Source organism: Podarcis filfolensis (genome assembly GCF_964270895.1).
Source record: "Podarcis filfolensis genome assembly, chromosome: 4".
NCBI classification, from domain to species: Eukaryota; Metazoa; Chordata; class Lepidosauria; order Squamata; family Lacertidae; genus Podarcis; species Podarcis filfolensis.
The window spans coordinates 67,940,333-67,962,010 of NC_139607.1; positions in this window are offsets into that span (position 1 = coordinate 67,940,333).

A 21,678-nucleotide genomic window follows, 5' to 3' on the forward strand; every position below is an offset into this window, starting at 1 on the left:
AATGTAGATGTTGCGCTGTTCTGCTGGGAACCAAATCTTGTATTTCACTGTTCAGTTAAATTATTTTTTCACCATTTCTTCCTTCCTTTTCGGAAACCAAAAAAGTCTGAAATCTCATGAATGTTGGACATTGAAGCAGTTGGGTTGGGTTGGCTGATCTATTAGGCTGACTCTGTTAGGAACTGCTTCTATCTGTGGTGATATGTGCTCACTGTCTTTTGTATTGACTATGCACTGCAAATATTATTATTATTATTATTATTATTATTATTATTATTATTATTATTATTATTTTATTTATATCCCGCCCTCCCCAGCCGAAGCCGAGCTCAGAGCAGCTAACAACAGTAAAATGATAAAACATTCTAAAATCATTTCATTATAAAATTAATTCAAATCAGATTAATGGCAACCATTGGGCTAGAGTTCTGTGAGGATTGCCAAAGGAGGGAGTCAGGCTGTGCCCTGGCCAAAGGCCTGACAAACTGCCTATACAGTCTATACATGTTTAAATGTAGACGTGAATGAGGTTAGTCATGCACCATCACAGTCCATTTTGGCATTTCTGATCAAATTGCTCTTCTGCTTCGAAGTCTATACGACTTTGAACACAAATATGCCAAGGGCTAGAGACAGGCTGCCCTGTATTTGGAGATGGCTAATAGTGGCTTTCATTGTTAGTTGGCTTTTACCAGCTGTTCAGGAAGTGTGTCACTCCAACCTTTTTCAATCTCTTGTGTTGCAGGCTCTCTTCTAGGTGACTTCTCATTCTACAAACAGCCTCCAGCCTCCAGCTCAGTTATTAGGGCAGCTACCTCTTTTACCCAAAGGATTTGACATCTCCATGGCAGGCTGACCTTAAATAGCTTTCCCTATTGCTGCATCTCCATGGCAGTGGAAACCAGATGAGTTTTGAACTGCCGTGTAATGTTAAAAGCACAGGAGCACTGACAGAAAAAAGGAATTGCCCGCCAAATCATTCTTTCTAGCTAATGGACATTTATCCTTTGCTTTGCCAAAGAAGGCAATGTTAGCAACTGGGTAAAATTTGTTTAACATGACACAGAACCTGGAGAGGCTTGTTGTGATGTGGATTAATATAATAATACCTTTATTGTCAATGTACAACCTGTGTACAATGAAATTAACCGAGCCTCCCTCCCTCCCCAAACACTCAATCTCATTGCACTCTGTGTGTTTGTCGCACAAGATTGAGACTATTGTCACTTTTTACACAGTTTCACAAACAGCAATCCCAAACACTCAATCTCATTGCACTCTGTGTGTTTGTCGCACAAGATTGAGACTATTGTCACTTTTTACACAGTTTCACAAACAGCAAAAGCTACCCCTGTTGATTTCTGCCTATCACTGCATTTGCCAGGCAAAGGTCTTACATGTTAATTTCTACCTGTTTCACTTGGCTAAAGGTCGTGTAAGAGCCTCTATCATGCAAACTGGTGATCACTGTATTTCACAGCTCAAGGATCTTTAGCTGGAGTTTATTTTTATTTTATATCATTTTTTTTAAAAAAGGAAAGCCAATCTTTATCACTGGATTTTCTGCTCTTTGTCAAGCACGGTGAAGCTGTGTGGCAGGCCAAGTGAAATAATTAAGGAGATAAGTGCAAAGGGCAGCTGCCTTCATTTATACCCCTTCCTTGCCAGTGGCGTTACAACGTCCTGGGTGACCTATTTTCTTAACCTCAGTTGTCCGTCTTGATGCTAAGCCAATTTAAACCTTCATTATTCTTCATTGAAATGATTTAGGGTAACATCTCCAAATCATTGCTCTTTAATCTTAACTTAGCCTCTCAATTGTATAATCTATTCGGACTGCTGGAAGCAAGTGTGACTGACATCTGTATTTAAGCACTGTCATTCTCCGCACAATATGAGGCTTTCTAACCTTGAGGATTTTTACCTCTCTAGCTGCTTACTTTGTCCACGAATACGGAATACAATCTGAGACTGGGGGGATGTTTTCCTAGGGCATGTTTCTCCATTAAAACGAATGGGGGCTACTGACGAGCACATTTTGCACAGCTTCCACTTATGGGCTTGCCTTTGATAATATCCTATGTGATATTTTCCCCTTCTAAATGACATGGCAGCATAGGAACAGATTCCTAATTATATAAGCATTAGCTTGGTTTAAGTAGTAGTGAACTAATCAGAGTTAGCAAATGATTTCCGAAAACGAAAGCAAATTATGTCTTATAAAGGAAAATGCAGGAGCTGGTGTCTTTTTGTCTTTTTGTTTTTTAAAGGTAGGTGCAGAATTAATTTTAGATAGCACGGAATATTATTGAAAGACCTATATCAAAATCTGCCTCCATGCGGGGAGGGGCAGCAGTTTGCTTTGCATTGTGCATCCCCTTCTAGTACACCCTGTACAATCTTATTAAGTCACAATTCATTATAAAGAAACAAATTGGCTTTGGGTAACCGGATTAAGAGAAGCACCATAGAATGCCTGTTTGGCTCAGGGGGATTGGTAACAGGATACAAATAGCCTTTCACCTCACTGGCTTGAACATGGCTTAGGCTGATAATAACTGAATGTCACTGCTGTTGAAGGGAGATGAAGGGGTATTCATATGGATTTTCCCAACCATGGACAAGTCCGGAATAGTTTGCAGTCACTGCAGAAGACACTATTTAAAAATACTTTTTTAAAAAATCCTGTGTATTTGGTTTTTGTACATATATTGAAATATAGAAGGTACAATATAACAAACATCAATAATAATAATAAACATTTGACCCATCCTTCCCTTTCCCTAAAATGGCAACAAAAGGTGAATGATACGATGTTCTTTCTAAAATAGTCAAATAACTATCACTTTACCTAGATGTTTCTATCCGTAGTCTGTCACTTTGCTTGTTCTGGGTGCATGTAATTTGGTAAAACTAAAGCTAATAACCATGTAAAAAGCTTATTATATACACTAATGAGAGATATTGGGCAATAAGAGTCAACTGCTTCTAGGTCTTTTTGAGGTTTAGGTATTGCTATTATGTTTTTATTTTTCCAAGTATTGGGGATCCATTCCCTCACCCTGACTGGATAGCAAAAAGAAGTTTTAAGATGAATGGTGTCAACTGGTCAGTAAAAGTTTTGTACAGACAGACTGTATCTGGAGCTGGTGATTTAAAGGGCTTTCAGTTTTGCAGTTTCTTTATAGTAAAAGGAGATACTTCTGTTCTAGAGTTAATTTTGGAATATTTAGTCACCAAATTTAAAAGACTGGACCTGCCTTTTAGATTAACACTTGTGGAGTTGATTAACTAGTAATCTAGAGTTTTTATTGCCAAATTAATGGCATTTCTGTTTTGAGTATTGCATTGAGTCTTTTATTTTGGGTATTGTTAATTACCGGTATTCTCAATCTCTTCTCTTGCATAGTAATTTACTGTTGATCCTTCTGCTTGCAGTGGATCTGTGTTTCTTTTCACATTCCTCAGTTTTGGGAGAGGGTAGAAGTAATGGCTTTTTCTCTTTTGATTCTTTTATGCTTGCTATTTAAAATTCCACTAACCACTGCTTTGAAAGTCTCCCAAATTAAAGCAGAAGAGTATGAACCACAATCATCTAATTCAACAAATTTGGGAAGATCTTTTTGTAGGTTTGAGAGTGGTTGTACTTTGGAGAAGTTATGAGCCAGGCCTCCAAAAGGGAGGGGGCAGTATTTCACTTCCCATTAGTAATACTAATTCCCCAGGGGCATGGTCAAAGATATTGATGGTTCCAATTTCTGAGGAGTGAAGCAGTGGCCTCCCACACCGTAATACCATAAAATAATCCAGCCTCCTCCCCTCTTTCTCCAAAACAACAATAACAATTCCCAAATCACTGGCAGATCCACAGAAAACTCTGAATCTGATGCAGCAGGGACAAGTCAGAGGAAACCTGGTGGACCCCTCCCCTCCCTCCCACAAAATTTCAAGGAGGTGGGATTAATCACTGTCAAGTTATATATCCATGTTAAGCAGCCCTGTTGGGTACAGAATACGTTTTTCCTTACCCGTAAGGTCTGTCTTATGTTTTTTTTCTTCCTCTTTTCAGCTTGAGCTGCCAGGAATGGTTATCTGGATCTGTTTCTTCTTTACTGTATTTCCTGGTATTTCTTTTTTTAAAAAAACATTTTGTTTATTATTAATGTTGCAATACATATAAGAAATCTTTACATAATGATACATATACATATACATTGGGACGCGGGTGGCGCTGTGGGTAAAACCTCAGTGCCTAGGACCTGCCGATCGAAAGGTCGGTGGTTCGAATCCCCGCGGCGGGGTGAGCTCCCGTCGTTCGGTCCCAGCTCCTGCCTACCTAACAGTTCGAAAGCACCCCTAAGTGCAAGTAGATAAACAGGGACCGCTTTCTAGCGGGAAGGTAAACGTCATTTCCGTGTGCGGCGCTGGTGCTGGCTCACCAGATGCAGCTTAGTCACGCTGGCCACGTGACCCAGAAGTGTCTTCGGACAGCGCCGGCTCCCGGCCTCTTGAGCGAGATGAGCGCGCAACCCTAGAGTCGGTCACGACTGGCCCTGATGGGCAGGGGTACCTTTACCTTTTATATATACATTATATTTGTAAATTCGCATTTCATTATGTACCAACATTTATCCATTTCTTATTTCTTGCCCTGTGTCTTCCCTCCACCCATGCGTGACTTCCTTATTATTATTGTAACTTTATTATTGAGATTGTATTTTTGTACCTTAATAATTAAACATTCAATTTTACATATCTGCTTAACTTTGTGAAATCAGTCTATACACATCAATAAATTCTTGTTGGAGCATCTTTTGGTCATATATTCTTCTACACATTTCCATTCCTGTTTGAGATTTTGATTAGATTGAATTAGCAAAAATGACGGCAACAATTAGAATACAATCATTTCAAAAAAATATGTTGCCAGTCTTTCAATTTTTTTGCAATCAGTAACCTTGCGGCGGCTGTTGCATATAAAAAGATTCTCTTCATGTCTTTGGGGATGTCATTTGTTATAATTCCTAAAAGGAATGTTTCCGGCTTCTTACCAATTGTTGTTTTAAACATTTTTTCAGTTCCTCATGTATATCCCCCCCCCAAAAAAAATTAATTTTAGCACATCCCCACCTGTATTTCCTGGTATTTCAATTCAGGCTGTAAATTGAGGTGATTAAGTAGTTTTTTAGCTTTGTTGTCGATTTGGTTATGATGTTGTGGCTTATAATTTAAAAGGGTAGCCCCAATTATACTGAACTCCAGGTGCAGTTAGCACCAGGGTACAGGCTCAGAACTCTCATCTCTGTTGCAAAGTCCTTGGAGAGAGATCTTGAAAAAGAGTTGATCTGTGAGAGGAAGGTCTCTTGAAAGTGTTGCTCCCCAACGTCCTCCGACAACTCTGAGGCCCTAATGTTAAAGGATCTCTCACGGTCCAAAATGTCTTCCATTTGAATTTTTTATTCTGCTTGTGAATTTTCAAGGGATCTTAAGGATGCTTTGTACTGAAGGCTTCATTTTTGGTAGTCTGCGTTTCAGCTAGTGTTTTATTAGAGTTAGCAACATCCTTTCTCAGAGGGAAGAGAGCTATGGACCAATCTTGGACTGATCCTGAGCCAGTTGTTTGCTGATCTGGACCCACTAGTTCAGCTGTTATTCTTCTTGTTCATCAGACTTGTCTCTCTGTTCCCACCTTGTGAGATCCTGGCCAGCACTGTTGCTCTCTGTGGGTCTGGTGACACCGGCAAGGTTGCTGAAGGAAGAGAAGGTCAAATCCACGAGTTGAGCAGACCAGGTTTGTTTTTCTTTCTTCTACGAGGCATACCCCATCTGAGGCTCTTGTTTTTGACAATTTAATTTGCATTTAAACAACAGTGTAAGGTGGAGAGGCAAATTAAGCAGCTATCTTAGTTGATGATGTCACCACCTGCCACCCCGAAAAATACTTTCCATGTAATAAATTTGTTCCATTGGATGGAGATGCCTACATCTGTTCAAGCATGCATCAAAGCACCCTATCTCTTTACTAAATATGCTAAGGATTTTTATACCCTTGTCTGCCTCAAGTCATGAGGCTTAATTGCTAAGCTACCTTTACCTGGCCGGGGGGAGGGTGTGTCTCATGATCTACGCTAGCAGGCAAGCAAAGGAATTAATCTACAGCTGTGTTATCACCACAGAAGGAGCACTGCTGCAAGCAATCGAGTCAGCAGCAGTCGGCATTAGAATCACTACTACTGAGCTTAGGAGAGCTGTAAAGTCCTGCTTCCATATGAGCACATGAAGGGTTAATTGTGCAAGGCTTCCTTGGGTTAACCAGTTATCTTCTGCATTTCTACTACCTCAATGTCTGTGTCCAATGCCATGGGCAGGTGGAGAAAGGTCTTCATGAATGTCCCAGAACTTAGGTGATATGACAGCCCATTTACAAGCAATACAATGCTTTCCTTCCAGGCCACAATGTGTTAATGACTTCTTTTCTATGTTTGGAATTCTCATTGCTATATGAGGAGTGCCAGCAAAGCTGTTTCCTTCCTCAGCTGAATGCAATGATTTCTAACATTTATTTTTTATATATAATTGTTTGATGGCCATATAGTCCCTGTGGCAGTTTTGGAGAACACCTTGTCCACTACGTGAGAAATGGGTTTTGTAGCGATGACGATGAATTGGGCAAGGGTGAGTATAGCATTGTAAGCATAAAACAGATTTTCATTTGTCTTGAAAAATCCCAGAATTGTAACAGTGAATGTTCCAGGGCACTTGCACTAGGATTTAGTGAGGGGTGTGGTAGGCATAAATAGTGGGGAACTGAATACACAAAGCAATGTTTCATTTTCAAGAGGCTATAGAAATATCGCATTCCCACACTCCACACTCCACACAATCTGGGACCATATTTTCAAACTGTACCAAGCAAAGGAGATGCATGCCACAGATTTTCTTTTTAAGACGGGTGGTTAGTAAAGGAGGTAGAAGTTCCTCAACAACTTGAACTATTTTGATTTGTCTCAAGTTTTCTGAGTTATGAAGGAAATTTGAACGGCATGTGTTTTAATGTGAAGAGCCAATTTGAGAATTTGAATGTGAAGAGCCAAGAGAATTTGCAGTTGTCGTTTATTAAGGAGCAGCAGCAGCAATTTTCATTTGAAATAAACCTTTAAAAAAAACATTATAGAAATACATATAAAATGAGAAACAAAAATAGCCACAGGGATTCTTCACACTATCTAAGGAGTCTTTTGGGATTTAGAGCATTCCATGTCTTCACTGCCTTCATCTTTTCTTTCAAGCCAGGGTGACTTTTCTTCAGTAGCTTCTATCGCAGTCTTCAGCCTTTGGTTTTCCTCCAAAAGTCACTGATACCAAGAGCAAGCTGTAATAGATCCACCACTTGGGTCACCAGGGTCCTGTCCAGCCATCAGCAAGATGCTACCTGTGGAATTCTCAGTGTGACATTTGCATGGACGATGTTTCAAGTTCTGCTACTTATCATTAAGAATCAAGCAGGAGTAGAAAACAAATTCATTTGAACAAGCTTTCTTTGGCACATTGAGTACCAGCGTCATTGAGTAGCAGATTGTGTGACGTGAGGAATAGAGGGTGAGCCCTCCTCACCCCTCAGAGTGGGATCTGAACACCTCCAGGCTCAACTTGCAGCAGGAGCTGCACCGCATAGCCAGCAAAGGCAACCAGGTAATGGACGCTCTGCCCCTCCTACAAAGAGGGCGAGTGTGATGACTTCTGGGCTGATCAAAGCTGCTCCTGCCTCTTTGGGGCTTCAGTAGCCCAAATGCTATGGGAAAGTAAGGACATTCAGGCCAAATTGCATGCTTTATCCAAATATGATAAAGGGATGAAGATGGGAATTAAGCAAGAGTGAGCTGAGTTAGTTCGGGTTACCCAAGGCATAGAAGATCTGATTTTGCATCATTGGTGGGACATTTTCTCAGGTTGGAGCCCAATGATGAAAAATATTCTGAATCTACTATGTTATTTTTGATTTCTGTAGCAATTTCATTTGTATTAGTAAGTCTTTTGTATGTCAGAACTCAAACTGTATGCAAAAATATAGCTTACATTCAAAACTGAAGTAAAAGAGTGCCAGGGCATGGAGGCGAATTGTATATACCAAACGGGTGGAATTTAGGGGGAACCCACTGCGGAAGAATTTTGTATTTCGAGGAGATAGCTTTATTGGTTTGTACAATTCGCCTTCCTTGCTTATTGGTGTATCCTGAAGGGATTAACCCTTTAGGACTCTCAAGGGTTTTTTTGTTTGCTTTATTGTGTTGATTTGTCGCTTGTGCTTCAGGGATAAGTATTGCAGGATGTGGGACAACCCATTTCTGGGCCATCTGAAGGCCGAGTTGCCTGCCAGCAGTAGTAGTAGTAATTATTATTATTGTTTATTAAACTTATACACCGCCCTAGACCTGAAGGTCTCAGGGCAGTTTACAACAAGACCACAACATATAAAATCAAACCAAAAGCAGTAACCTAATAAGCCCCACCCCCAAAAAACCACATTCTAAAAGGGTGTTGGGTGTCAATAAGATCAACCAAAGGCCTGGTTAAAAAGGAACATTTTTGCCTGGCACCTAAAGGTGGATAATGAAGGCTCCAGGTGAACTTCCCTGGGGAGAGCATTCCACAGACAGGATGCCATTGCAGAGAAGGCCCGTTCTCGTGTTGCCACCCTCCGGACCTCTTGAGGAGGAGGCGCACAAAGAAGGGCCTCAGAAGATGATCTCAGGGACTGGGTAGGTTCATATGGGAAGAGGAGGTCCTTGAGGTATTGCGGTCCTGAGGCTTTATAGGTCAAAACCAGCACTTTGAATTGGGCCCGGAAACTAGCTGAAGTTTCCGAACTGTCTTCAGAGGCAGCCCTACGTATAATGTGTTGCAGTAATCTAACCTTGAAGTTACCAGAGCACAGACAACAGTTAGGCTATTCCTTCTTTTCTTTTCTTTTTTTAAAAAGCTTTTTATTGAGTTTTTAGTTTATGATTCATATTCATATTCCATTCGTTCTTTAACATATATTGTACACATATATGGTCCAAACAGTAACAATATTTCTTCACAAGTGACTTCCCAACCACCTCATTGCAGCTTCCTTCTCTTCCTTCTCTTTTCAACTGTGTTGTTTTTCCTTATTACCCTTCTACTACATAATCTACCTTATCTATCTGTTCTTTAATTTGCAAAATTTAGTCGAAACATATCAAGGATTTTATCTGAGAACAGTGTTTTCCCAGATACTCTTTAACACATTCCCACTCCTTTTTTAAGTTTTTGGTTTGGTTGGTTCCTAATTCCAAATACTCACACAATTTGGTTTGCCATTCTTCCTTTGTTGATGTCCTTATCCCGCTTCCAAGTTTTTGCCATTAACATTTTTGCTGCTGTTGTAGAACATGGGAACACCCTTTTTATCATCTGAAATATCAATTCTCATAATGTCCAGAAGAAAGGCTTTCAGGTTTCTTCTCAAATGTTTGTCTGAACATTTTTTTTAAAAAAATATCATAGACAGTATTCCAGATTTTTAAAAATGTTGTCACAACCCCACCATATCGTTCCTTCCCCTTGATTACACCTCCAGCATACATTTTACTTTGATTTATATATTTTGGCCAATTTGCTGGGGGTCATGTACCACCTATATAGCATTTTCATGAAGTTTTCTTTTATTGTGTAGCAGGCTGTAAATTTTAAATCTTTTTGCCATAATCTTTCCCAATCCTCCATCTGGATGGAGTAACCAAGATCTTTTGCCCATTTGATCATCACTTCTTTGATCTCTTCGTCCTTGACCTCCCAGTCCAGCAGGAGTCTGTAGGTTTTAGATAGTGTTTCCTTTTTGTTTTGTAGTAATTCTTTATTTAGCTATGATGTTTCTTTCTCAAACCTAATTTTCCTGTCTATTTTGAAGACATCATTTAATTGGTGGTATTGTAGCCAATCCATACAATAATGTATGATTTCTTTAAAAAAAAGTTTGAGTTGGTTATGCTCTTCCTCTAGAATTTCTTTATAAGTTCCCCGATTTGTTTCCATATTCTTTCTCTTTACTGAGAAAGCCTCTAAAGGTGACAGGCACCAAAGGTGTCTTTGGTTCCAGCAATTTTTTATATCTGTCCCACACTGTATATAGAGATTTTTGAATTATATGATTTAGAAATTCCCTATGTACTTTCACTTTATTATAGCCTAAATATCTGTTGTCTCATCCTTCTATGTCCAATATATCAGTATTTTGCAGGGTCATCCATTCTTTTAAACAACACAGACATGAGGCCTCATAATAAAGCTTTAGATCTGGTAATGCAAAAACCCCTCTTTCCTTTATATCCATTAGTAGTAGTTTATATTTAATTTGGGGTTTCTTCCCTTGCCAATTAATTTGGATAACTCCCTCTGCCAATCCTTAAAACTGTTGGGTGATATCGCCGAGGCCTGGTGCCTCCCTCCAACTCAGCGTCACCCCGGATTCATTCCTCCGGTCTCCCGTCACGCTGATGTGGCCCATATCCAGGGACATGAGCACATGACAAGCAGAACAGAAGCTCATCCAATCCCGCCCCCTATAATTGGGATCATCTGAAATAGAAACAACATTTTGGCAGCACATTCATTTTAATAGTTGATATTCTCCCCCAAAGCCACAGGTTTAATTTGTTCCCAATTTCCAGATCTTTCTTGATCTCTTTCCATGTCTTATTGTAATTATCATTAAACAGATTAATATTTTTTGCTGTGATCCAAATTCCCAGGTATTTAATTTTTTCCGTTATCATCAAACCATTCTTTGTAATTCCTGTTTTTCTTGGTCACCCATATTTCTTACCAACAACTTCATTTTATTTTTATTCAATTTAAATCCTGATACCTGACCAAATTCATGCATTTTTTCCAGCGTTTTTGGGATGCTTTCAAATGGATTTTCTGCCATTATAAGATTGTCCACAAAGGCTTTTAACTTAAAAGATTTATTTCCTAATGTGATTCCTTTGAATTCCGAGTCTGTTCTTATAGCTGTTGCAAGTATTTCCAGGACCATTATAAACAATAATGGAGAGAGCGGGCAACCTTGTCTGGTTCCTTTCATTATTTGGAAGGTCTCTGATAACTCATCATTTATGATTATTTTGGCTTTTTGATTCTTATAAATTGCTTTTATTCCCCTTTGAAATATTTGCCCTACTCCCATTCCTTCTATAGTTCTTTCCATAAATTTCCATGAAACGTTACTGAATGCTTTTTCGGCATCTACAAACATCAAAGCCACTTGCATATCTGGTTTATCTCTAAATATTCTAGAATATTGATCACCATTCTCATGTTGTTACTCATCCGTCTTCCTGGAAGGAACCCTGCTTGATCTTTGTTAATAACGCCGTTCAATATTTTCTTTAACCTATTTGCCATCACATTGTTAGAAGGGGATTTTCTACTGGTGGCAGATGACAGAGACTGTGACACCATGAGACTGGTGTAAAACCAAACTAAATAAAGGACTTTATTTCAAAACAAAAAACAGCAAAGCTTGTGGGTGTTTTCCTGCAGGCAGGGTTCAAACTGCAGTTTTTCTCCTTTTGTAGCCATGGCCAGCTGCAACCAATTAGCCCAGAGCTCACAAAAACTGTTCTTAAAGGTACAAACATCTTTACTGTTTCTTTGCAGAATGTGTCTTTCCCCACACACATATGCAAATAATTTGTAGTCATTGTTCAAAAGTGATATTGGTCTGTAGTTTTTGACTGATGTTAAGTCTGTTCCCCACTTTGGGATCAATGTTATAAACGCTTCTTGCCATAATTCTGGTATCAGCCCCTCTTTTAGGATCTTATTCATTATTGTATTAATTGGTGATGATAGCACTTCTAGTTTCTTGTAGTAGATTGCCAACAGTCCGTCCAGTCCTGGAGATTTTCCTAACTTCGCCTTGGTTATTGCTTGGTCATCATCATCATCATCATCATCATAAACTTTACTGCACTAGCCAAAGGCCATGGCATCATTCACAAAGGGAACAAAAAGAAAAGCAACAATAGCCATAAAAAACAATAAAAACATCCGGCACTGCAGATACAATAAACCACGATCACTTCCCCTAAAAATTATTTCTTGCATATGATAGAATGGCAAGGGGTTCTCAGGTAGAATGTGTCAGCTTAAATGTTCGAATCACCTTTTCAATTGTCCACTATTTTTTCTAGTTCTTTTCTCCTGATCTTCTTAGCTGCCAATGCATATAGTGCTACTTTATAAGTTACAAAGTCATCAGTATCATTCAGCAGCCATTTCACCCTTTCCACCCTGTTCCAGTGTGTTCCATTCATGAGCAGGGGTTTTAGTAATCAGTCTCTTGGTTCTATGTATAGCGGGCATTGCAATAAATAGTGGTACAGGTCCTCTACGCAAGGTTGCCCACACAAAGTCTCTCCTTGTACTGTACTTTGCCGTACCGACCATCCACCGCCGCCGAGGGCATCAATTGGAATCGTAATTCTGTAAAAGCGATTCTTAGTACGGCAAGTGGGAGCTTTGTCAAATAACTAGCTCGGATGTGCTCCGTTTTGATAAGTGGGAACCACGGTGAACTTTTGTTTTTTGTTTTCAAAAGAAAATTGAAACAAACGTACATACAAACAAGCATAGCATACATACAAACAAGCAAACATACATCCTATTTGTAATTAAACCAATCTTGATAACATTGTTAAGTGGCTTCCTCAAATCCCCCTGATTGAATTTCATTATATATCATTTTAACAGTTTTCAAAAATCAATCTTCTCAAAGAAAATTTATCTTTATCATTTAACATCTTTCATTCTTTCTAATCTGGCCTTAAACATCTTTATTCCTATCCTAACATATTTAAGTCCTAAGCCTAACTCATATTTGCAAGCTTTTCCAATTAAGTTATCTTAACATATTTAGCTAAATAGTCTTTGAATTTTATCCATTCTTCCTGGTAGTCCTCCTCCTTCTGGTCGCAGACACTTCCAGTCAGGTCGGCTAGCTCCAAAAAATCCATCATCTTCAGTCAGGGTGACCTTTTGGTAGAGGTAAACGTGGTTAAATCCCTTTCTGCATTGGACCTGAAGAGACAGTCTCTTAAGTGCCTCTTATCCATCTTCGTGAACACCTGAAGATCTTGTAATTGATGTTGGGTCAAGAGGCGTTGGATGCCATCCTTCCAACATTTGGTCTGTTCCCGTTCTGTGTGGGCCATAACGGGGAATCTCTCCTCCAAGAGAGACTGAAGTCTTTTCACATAGTTTAGACACAGATAGTCAGTTCTAGCCCATATTGTTGTCACGTCCGCTTCCACACGGAGAAGAGCAGCTGGGGTCCCACTGGGAGCGAGAGCACTTTCCTGAGGAATTTATTCTGCACTATTTCTAAGGCTTTGTTAGCATTTGGATCCAAGCCCATATTACTACTCCATGAAGCATCTGGGAAACCACTTTACTGGCATAGATTTTCAACACAGGTTCTAGTAACTGGCTACCCACCATAAAATAGAATTTCATTAATGCCCCACAAGCTTTCTATGCTTTGAGTTTTGTAGCCTCAATGTGCCCCTTCCATGATAGTGTCTCAGTGAAAAGAACTCCCAGATACCTAAAGGAACGTATCTGCTTGATATTCTGCTGGTCCATTTTCCATTTGAAAGCGGGGCTACGCTTCCCAAAGACCAAAATTTTGGTCTTGGAATAATTCACGACAATCTCTTCCTGCTTGCAATACCAGCTGAAAGCTGTGAGCAGATTATTAAGACCTAATCGGGAGAGTGATAGGAGCACCACATCATTGGCGTAGAGCAGACAGGATATCTTCCTATTACTAATTGATGGAGCGGGAGATTGCTTGGTGAATTTCCATCATTGTTATAGGTGAATTTAAATATTCAATTTTATCATTTGTGATTTTTGAAAATTTACTTTCACTTAGATATTTTTCTATTTTCTCATCATCTTCTTTTCTTGATTGATAAAGATCTTTGACATATTTTGTGAAACTTTAAATTACTTGAAATATTAAATTACTTGACATCCATATCACAACTATTCTCACTGCTGGTTGTTTGGCATCTGAGAAGTGAGTAAATTCTTTCTCGTTTGGGTGTTTAAGTCTCCAAACATCCTCTAAGTTAAGGTTCTCCACCAGTTGGAAGAAGATCAGTGGTGGTCTTCCTTCTTTAGATTCTTTTTCTCTTACTGTTCTATCTAGTTCTAATCGAATTACTCAACTGAAGTCACCTAATAGTGCTATCTTTTCATTACTATAGTCCAGCATTCTTTCCTCCAGTAATTTATAAAATTCTGCCTTTCATTTAGAGCATAAATTCCTCTTATAATTTCCTTTCTTTCATATGTTATTTAAACTATAATTCTACCTTCATCCTTAAATAATAGTTTCGGATCTAATTTTGGATTAGGATAGATTACAATTCCATATATATATATATATATATATATATATATATATATACATCTGATGAGATAAAGTCTGTACCGGTGCCACCCAACCCTAGTTCAGACAGTCACTCCAGAAGGATACCATGGTCAATGGTATTGAAAGCTGCTGAGAGGTCAAGAAGAATTAAGAGGGACATGTTTTTTCTTGTCCCTCCCTCTCTCGACAGAGGTACAGGGCGACCAGGGCAGTTTCTATGCCAAAACCAGGCCTAAACCCCAATTGAAATGGATCCAGAAAATCAGTTTCTCCCAAAAGCAGCTAGATCTGGCCTGCGACCACTGACTCCAGAACCTTGCCCAAGAAAGGGAGATTAGCAACTGGCTGGTAGTTAGGTTTTCTGAATGCAGGGAAGGTTTCTTAAGGAGCGGTTTTACCACTGCCTCCTTCAAACAGGCAGGGACCACCCCCTCTCGTAAAGTGGCATTGATCACTTCCCTGGTCCAGTCAGCTGTTCCCTCCCTACTGTTTTTTATCAGCCAAGAGGGGCAAGGGTCTAGAGCGCAACTGGTTGCCCTGACTGATCCGAGCACCTTGTCCACATCCTCGAGACTTACCAACTGAAACTCATCCGACACAACAGGACTAGACTGTGCCCTGGACACCCTGTGAGATTCATCTGCTATAACAGCAGAGTCAAGGTCTTGGTGGATGCAAGCAATTTTATCCTCAAAATGCTTTGCAAGCAAGTCACAGTGAGCTACTGTTGGTTCTATCACCTCCTTTGGGCCAGCCTGTGCCCCATACAACCCGGAAAAGCTCTGCCAGATGACGTAATGAGGATGCAATGGAGGCAGCAAAGTATGCCGCCTTTGTTGCCTTCACTGCCACTAGGTAGACTTGATAATGAGCCCTTACCAGTCTTCAGTTGCATTCATTTGGATCTTGAACTTGTGTTCAATTGTTTCTTCGCCCTAAACTCTGGAGTATACCAGGGGGCCAATCGGGCTCCACAAAGTGGGAGAGGGCACTCAGGGGTAATTGTGTCAATAGCCTCAGACATTCCGGTGTTCCAGAGGTTGGCCATTGGCCAGGGCTTCGACAGGAGCACCAGTCGTATCAGTATCCCCCAGTACTGTTTGGAATCCCACTGGATCCATCAGCCTCCGAGGGCAGACCTTCCTAATAGGTCCTCTGCCTCTGCGGAGGGGAAATGGTGCTGACATACAAAATCTCAACAGAAAGTGATCTGACCATGACAAGGGACTGATGACAATGTTCCCCACCTTCAAATCACCCCCTTCTTGCCCAGTGGAGAAAACAAGGTCCAGAATGTAGCCTGCCTTGTGCATTGGGCTGGTAACATGTTGGGACAGCCCCATGGTTGTCATGGTGGCCATGAAGTCCTGAGCCGCCCCAGAGCCAGCTGCCTCGGCATGGATGTTGAAGTCTGAGAGTCCTCAACACTGTCTCCGCTGTCTCCGAGACCAGCTCTGTCAGTTCAGGTAGGAAGACTGCTGGGCAGAGAGGCAGGCGGTAAAACAGGGGAATCCCTAATATGTTCTGATTGCCCAACGCCAGGAACGCACACTCTGGTTTCCCTCCCAACTGGACAGAGCGCCTGGAGATAGAGAATCTCTACAGTTCACAGCAACTGCCCCTCCCTGACCCTTGAGTCTGGCATGGTGCTGCACTGAGTACCCAGGTGGGCACAGCTGGGTGAGACCAACTCCACCCTGTTCACCCAGCCAGGTCTACTGTTACATGCCATATCAGCCTCTTCATCCATAACCAGATGCTGGATGAGTTAAATTTTTTCCTGGGCTGATCTGGCATTTAACAGCAGCAGTCACAGACCTGAGGGCTGGCTGATATGACAACTGCAATTCCCTTAAATAGAGGAGGAGCTGGCACATGGCACAGTCACGAAGTGCCTGGGCCGTGTGCTCCTTACCCGGTCTGCCTCTCTTCCCACACCATACCTCCCCTAGCCAGAACCACTGCAATTGGGGCTCCCCCAGCTCTTCCCCACTCCTCTCCTGCCAGGTACATCCCACCCAATACCCTTACAACTCGGTTAAAAACAATGAATTATGCTGGCCCCTGTTTATTAGTTACAACATATAGAGCGCAACAGGCTAAATAATAATGTTTGTAACAAATTTCTTTACTGGTTACTTCCTAACATACAGTTCAAGTCCAGGATGTACACCATATACAATCCTTAAGCAAGGTATATAACCTATTTAATTAAATCCAATGCAGATCTATTTCTTCCTTTCTAAATACATTCTTGTTTGAGTTCATATATTACACAGTCCTCGAATGTGATATAGGAAAGGTCCCTGGAATGTCACAGACAATACAGCTGATGAGTTTGGCTAGCATAGGTAGCAGACATAGGCAGGCTGGCTCAGGCAGCTGGGTTGGGTAGAACAAGGTTTCCGGATATTTCCTTGTTTTGCCCCGAAGGGCTTCCTCAGCTGTTTATATTTATATTATATAGAACTATTAACACCTGGTAATACAATGATTAATATTTGACATGTAAAAATTACAAATATAAATCTGTTACATCCTGACTAGAGTTCATACATTATTAAGCATTATCAAGCATTAGAAGATACAGAGGTTGTACATACCATCAAAGTGTGTAACAGATTACGTAAGCAATGATTCTTGGACAATTCTCAATAGTAATGGCCAATGAGTCTCAATACACCATTAATAAGCAAAACAGGTGATGAGACAGGTATAGATAATTAACCTAAATGTAATCTTAAAGGAATATGACCACAATGGTGTGTCATAGGCAGAGCTCTTATATAGTATATATTTCATATAGCTTGTATGGGATATGTCATTATAAGAAGCAGGTATAGTCCAATTCAGTATTTAAACCTAAAGGATGAAGTGCTGAGTAAGAAAACAAACCTGCTTTCCTTCTGTGTAAGGACTCTTCCTGCATTTTCAAGAGGTCCTTGATAGGTCCAAAGTACAAAAAATGTCAGGACATCCTCAGTGTGTGATTTTTGGATGAAATGGGATACCAGAGGAGCATCCAAAATTCTATTTCTGATCCTAGAATGATGTTCCGATATCCTGGATTGGTCTTGTGGTTTGTCCCACGTATAATAAACCACATTCACATTTTTTATATATAGATACAGTGCATGCAGTAGCACATGTGGCAAATGATCGTATGGTGAATTTAAAACCCTCACTGTTGGCGAACTCTTTTACTGGAAGTGCATATCTGCATGCAACGCAGGGTCCGCACTTGAAAAAAACCTCTCGGGGCTATTATTAAAGTCTGTTGTTGTGGTATGGGTTTTAGATCAGTGTGTACCAGTATATCTCAAAGGGATCTAGTGTGTCGTTTCCTGAAGAGTGGAGCAACCTCGCAACCAGGAATCTCTTTTAAGATATGCCAGCGGCGTTTCACTATTCTCTCAATGTCTCTCATCATGTGACTAAATTTTAAGGAAGAATGGATTTTCTTGATGTTCTCATGAATGTCAGTCTGGGTTTTTAAAAGTGTGGATCTATCCTTAGTTTTAGTTCTCTGTATGGCTGCGGACACCACTGTACGTGGGTAACCATGTTCTATAAGTGCGGTTACCAACTTGTAGGAAGTAACCAGTAAAGAAATTTGTTACAAACATTACCATTCAGCCTGTAACTATTGCATCTGCATAACAAGGTATTTGTTTTGGCCCCTGTTTACTAGCCTAGCTCACCTTGCAGGTAATGTAACATCCTCATACCATCCCAATAATGGCTTCTGGAGCAGGAGAGATAATATGCCAGCCATCACATAGCCACTCAGGCTCTCAGATATATAAATCTCCCTGATGGGATCTAATGTTTTGGGCTTCAGTGTAGGCCCTGACTCGGAGAGGGCTGTGTACTAGCCAGCTTTAGTCTCTCTGTTCACATTCCTTGGAGCTCTGAATAACTGAATGGGAAAGTATTTTATCTTGTTTGTGCTCTGTTATTATGCTTTAAGACTGTTTCACTGTCTTTTATTCTGTATTCAAGCTTGCTACTTAATAAAAGCACAGAACTACTCTCCACTAGTGTTATCGCCCCTGAATCCGAATGAACTATTGCGTTTGGCAAAAGAGCGAATGGCCGTGTATTCACAGGCTTCATCCTGCAGACTAGAGGCCAGTTCACTGCTTCAATAAATACTTCTGATTTGCATATCTGTTCTTGAGTTATGATGCAGATTATATCAATCATGCTGTCAAGCTAAAAGATGCCCTCTATTAAGCCCTTGTGACAAGGGAACCATTACTTGAAATGGAAAGGCAATAAAAACTTCAACGCGCTGATATGACGCTGATCTACTTTGTAATAATGTTTTGAGCAGAACTCCATTCATCAAGGGTTCTGGCTGAGATTGGGTTGTTTTCTAAATAGTAATTCTAAGTCGTTTTAGACTTAGAACCCAAAATCTGCATGAAGGTGTTTAAAAAAAAGAGATTTTATGTGACGGAAGCTAGATACGAATCGGAAACAGGAAACCAGTACTGAAAGTCAGCTTTCGTAGTACATGTCCAAATAAGGATGTTGGTGTGTTTCCAGTTAACCCATTGTTGAATGACTTAGAAACAATTGCTTGTGAGCACAAAATAAAGTCATATTTGTACAAGGGAAAGACAATTTATCAAATACAAAGATGAGCAAAACCATTGTGTTATGTTCTCAAAACTGTTGACAAGGGTAGGATGATTTTATCCCTTTTCCTACCAATGTCCAAATTGACTGAATGTTATATAAGAGCTGATATCACTCTAAGCGTGTATAAAGAGGCCCAGCCCCAGTGTTAGAAACTGAGATATGAAAGCTAGGAGCTAAAAGGCACGTTAAAACTAGGTTATGAGTGCAACAGTGGAATGTCAAGGCGTGCTTTTTTTTTTACCCTGTCATTTTTTGGGAATACTAAGCTTTTACACCTTTCCCCTTGAAACCAGCTTTGATGTGAATTGAGCAAATGAACAGTTTAGCTGCATTTTAAGGCAGTAATGTGTACACAGCCTATATTTGAGTCTTGTATGTATGTCCTCTACCTTGCACCACACATCTGTTCTAGGGGGTTGGGTTCTAGTGGTTGGCCTCCCTAAGGAATAAATTGTCTCAATTAAAGCATTTGAAATTTTATTTTGTGGATGTACAGATTTTTTTTAAAAAAGAATAGCCTTAGAGACCACATTGTGAGTACACAGCAATTACAATGTTTGGGTTATAGAAAGCCTTTTAATTAGGAACATCGCCCAGATATGACATCATTCCAATTTGCCTTGCGCAACCATTATACATAAAGTATTGCATATATACACAAAAGGCTTTCATTGCTAATGTGCTAGCTAATTAGGTAATGGATCTAATGAGCATTTGCACAGAAACAGTCAGCAGCAGAACTGTGGTGGTTTGTTATCACACTTGACTGTGGACATTAATATTAGGAAAGGATGATCCAACTGTAAAATAGTGCTGTGTAAATTATCTTTTCAAAAAACAGTTTATCAACTACTAAGGGTGTTCCCTGGAGTACAAGATTTGGTTCACACAATTCAGCACTTTATAAAATAGCCAATTCAGAGGCAGCCTAACCGGTCTCCTTCATGCCTCTCAACACTTTTACTATTAGGGATTTTTAAATCAATTTTTATGCTTTAAATTAATTTTTATGCTTTTTTCCTATTGATGGAAGTGGATGAATTTTCAGGCACAGTAGCCCCTTCAGAGTGGATGAAGCCTGCCCAATCACAGGCATTTTTACTGTGTGTGTTGGACACTTCTAAAATGTGATTATTATTTTTCCATAAAGGAAACAGTGTGATGCACCAGAAATAAAAGAAAAAGAAAGCTAATGCTATTTTAGGCTGCATCAACAGAAGCATAGTGTCCAGATCAAGGGAAAGAATAGTCCCACTCTATTCTGCCTTGGTCAGACCACACCTGGAGTACTGTGCCCAGTTCTGGGCAGCATAATTTAAGAAGGATATTGACAAGCTGGAACATGTGCAGAGGAAGGTGACCAAGATCATAGAATTGTAGAGTTGGAAGGGACTCTGAGGGTAAACCTAGTCCAACCCCCTGCAATGCAGGAGTCTCAGCTAAAGCATCCATGACAGATGACCATCCAACCTCTGCTTAAAAATCTCCAAGGGAGGAGAGCCCACAACCATTCAAGGGAGATGATCATGGAAACCAAACCTTATGAGGAATGGTTGAGAGAGTTGGGGACGTTTAGCCTGGAGAAGAGAAAACTGAGAAGTGATATGATAGCAATCTTCAAATATCTGAAGGGCTGGTGGATGATGGAACAAACTTGTTTTCTGCTGTTCCAGTGGTTGGGACACGAACCAATGGATTTAAAATTCCAAGGAAGTAGATTCTGATTCAACAATTAGAGGAACTTTCTGGCAGTAAGAGCTGCCTGACAGTGGAATGGACTACAGTAGAAGGTAATGGACTCACTTTCAGGGGAGATTTGTAAACAGAATTTGGGTGGTCATCTGTCAGGGGTTCTTCAGATATGATTCCTGTATGGCAGGGGGTTGGACCTGCAACCCGAGTGAGAAGGGTAAGGTAGTGATTGGGGAAATCACTCTTTGTCGGAAACCCTGGGGAACTGTTGCCATTCAAGAAGCAACTATGCTGATCTAGATGTGCAGATAATATGACCTGGTATAAGGCAGTTTCCTTTGTTGTCAACAAGGAAACATAAATACCGAAAATGGAAGGTCATTTTCCTTTGCTGAGTGAATAGTAAGCAAAAGCACTTTCCACAAAACTCTGGTTCTTCTGAGTGAATGAATATATGATGCCCATTTTCAAGAAAGATCAGGGTCACATACAAGAGACAAATGCCCCAAGCCAGAGTATGAATGGACCTTGAATTCCATTGAAATAAATGGGACAAGTTAGCTATGATGAAGATGTCCCCTGATGCCAACAGCAATGCAACTTTGAGTGCAACTCTAGACATGTCTGCTCAGAAGTAAGCCTCACTGAATCCGATGGGACTATTTCCCATGTAAATCTGCATATGACTGCAGCATTTCTCTGGACTGGGTTCACAGTTTAAGCAAGTCTGTGTGATATTGGACTGGATCTTCCCTATTATCTCTTCCCCTCTCTGTAGCATATAATTCATTTTAAATCTCACAGGCTTCTGATTCAGCAGCAGCTAGCTGCAGTTAGAAACAAATTTGTCTGTTTGATAGCTGAAAAATAAG